Source organism: Endocarpon pusillum (genome assembly GCF_000464535.1).
Source record: "Endocarpon pusillum Z07020 unplaced genomic scaffold scaffold2075, whole genome shotgun sequence".
Taxonomy (NCBI): Eukaryota; Fungi; Ascomycota; class Eurotiomycetes; order Verrucariales; family Verrucariaceae; genus Endocarpon; species Endocarpon pusillum.
Window position 1 is genome coordinate 1 of NW_006916134.1, and position 2445 is coordinate 2445.

The following is a 2445-nucleotide window of genomic DNA, read 5'->3' on the forward strand; positions in this document are numbered from 1 at the left end:
AGTATCTATTCTTAATTATAATAGTATTTAAACCTTAGTAATTTATACAAAACTATAGACCTCCTCTGAGTTTTTTAACAAATAAGACTAGAGCAGTAGCAAAGGACTTAAATATATAAATAAAGTTCTTTAATAAGTAGTTCTTTAGTATTTTATTTAAGACCTCTAATTTATTTCTAGACATATTATATAGAGCTCTAGACAATAGTTTAGTATTTAGTAATAACTTAATCTTATAATCTATTCTAGAGCGGTATAATAAAAGCTTATTAATAGCAGCTTTATTAAATAGGGACAAGAACTTATAATATTACTTAAGAAGTCTAGTCTAAAGATCTATAGTTTCTTTAGGTTTTAGAGCCTTCTTAATGTCTTTTAATAATATTATAAAGACTTTATAGTTTTTTTACTTAAGTAATTAAAGGCTATTGCTTCTATTATAATTAGTATTATAGTTATATTTACAGCTTTTATTTATCTTTAGATTTAGGATTTATTATTCTGTATTCTTTATATAGCTTTAAAAGTAATAGAGTATTGGCGTAGGTCGCGGGAGGATTCGTAACACTTTAAGAGAACTCAGGATATCGTCTTAATTTAGTAACTTTTATTATAATACTGCTGAATTTGAAATCAACTATATAGTCGTTTGAATAGCAGAGACTATAGATCTTGTATCCCTTACTAGCGGCTTTCGAATTCATCTGAATAGTATGCTTTAAACGCCCTTTGAATTTGACTAATTATTCGTTAATTAAGAGATTTTGTAGCAATTTATACATATTTAGAGTCATAGCTTTACGAAAATAAGTGGCTAAGGGCTCAACCTTCTTATATTATTAATTATTAGGGAGAGATCCTGGCCTATTAAGCTTAAGATATCTTGAAATCTGCTGAAATCTGCGTAGAGAGATATATTAAGCAACTAGCTAATAAGGATAGTTCTTCTTCTGATTTTAATAATAAGGTAGATCTCTGCTACTTAGCTGTATGCTAATAAGAAGTACAGCGCTAATATAATCTCTGATATTTATAGTAGTAATATCTCTTTATTCTCATTAGTTTTTATCGAATTCTTGTGATTTCTCTTTGAATGCATATTTGTTTATATATTTAGTAATCTTCTGAAATAGCTCTTATAAAATAAATTAATAAAACAGATTAATTAGCTTATATTTATAATTTTGAAGCAATAAGCGCTCTAATACGTATTAGAAGTAGGTAGTAAATAGCGTACAGAGGTACTAATTCACTTAATTAAGTTACTCTTATTAAGAGAAGTATTTACTTATACTAATAGTTATATAAGCGCATTATTATAATAGCTTAGAAATAGTATTTAGCGTTTAATTTGTATAGTAATGCTTACTGCTATAAATAACAGGATATAACAGTTATAAGAGCGTTTTATGCGTTTTGTATACAGGGATCCTTATACTATTATGCTAATATGTAACAGATATGTATTATATACACAGGGATTCTGACAATGCGTACAGGGTTAGAACATTCAGTTTCTCAGGGTAAGGTTAACGAGGGCCAATATGCGCAACAAGGATTTTCAGCTTTTCTAGCTTCGTTCGAGCTAATTTAAATTGTCTCTGCCATTCTTCTCTCTCTCTTTTATCCTGTGGTGTTATATCAACTTGCTGAGAGCTGTTTTGGCTATTTGAGAAGCGTTGTAATTTTGAGATAGATACTCGTCTTCCGCTCGGTGAGGAAGAATCCAAGGGTGCCGGTTTTGGTACGCTTACACTTAGTGTAGCAGGTCGAAAGGAAAGTACTTCGAATAACGAACTTGGAGCTTGATTTTCTTGCGCTTTTCGACTCTGAATTCGAGCTCTCTTTGGCCGGGTGCCGGTTTTGGTACGCTTACACTTAGTATGGCAGGTCGAAAGGAAAGTACTTCGAATAACAAACTTTGAGCTTGATTTTCTTGCGCTTTTCGACTCTGAATTCGAGCTCTCTTTGGCCGCGGAAGGTCCTTAGCTAATGGAGCAGCTTCTATAGTATCTAGAGGCCCTGAAATCTCCTCTTGGTGGTGCTTTTGAGTCATTTGATACTGTTCATCTCTTGTATTCCCACAGAGCTCCCATCGCCAATGCAGAGATTTAAGGTTTAAAGTTGCGGGCGCTAACCCAAAACGGACTACGCTAACTGCATGCTGCGACCAATGATAAATTGGACCATTTTACGCCAGAGAGGTGGATATAAGGGTCGTTGATAACAACTTTACTAGGGGCGCGCTTACATTTATTATCCCTCCTACCATAGTAAACCCTCTCTGTACAGAACAGCTCTGCTCAAAAGAAGTTTGATGTAATGATTGGACTCGTCAGAATGGATGCACACAAAAAAGGCTTTAAAGTGGCGAAGTATAATATGTTGTGGTGATAAGAACTAGCCTCTCTTAGCACCAGACTAACAATATTGCAACCCCCCCCC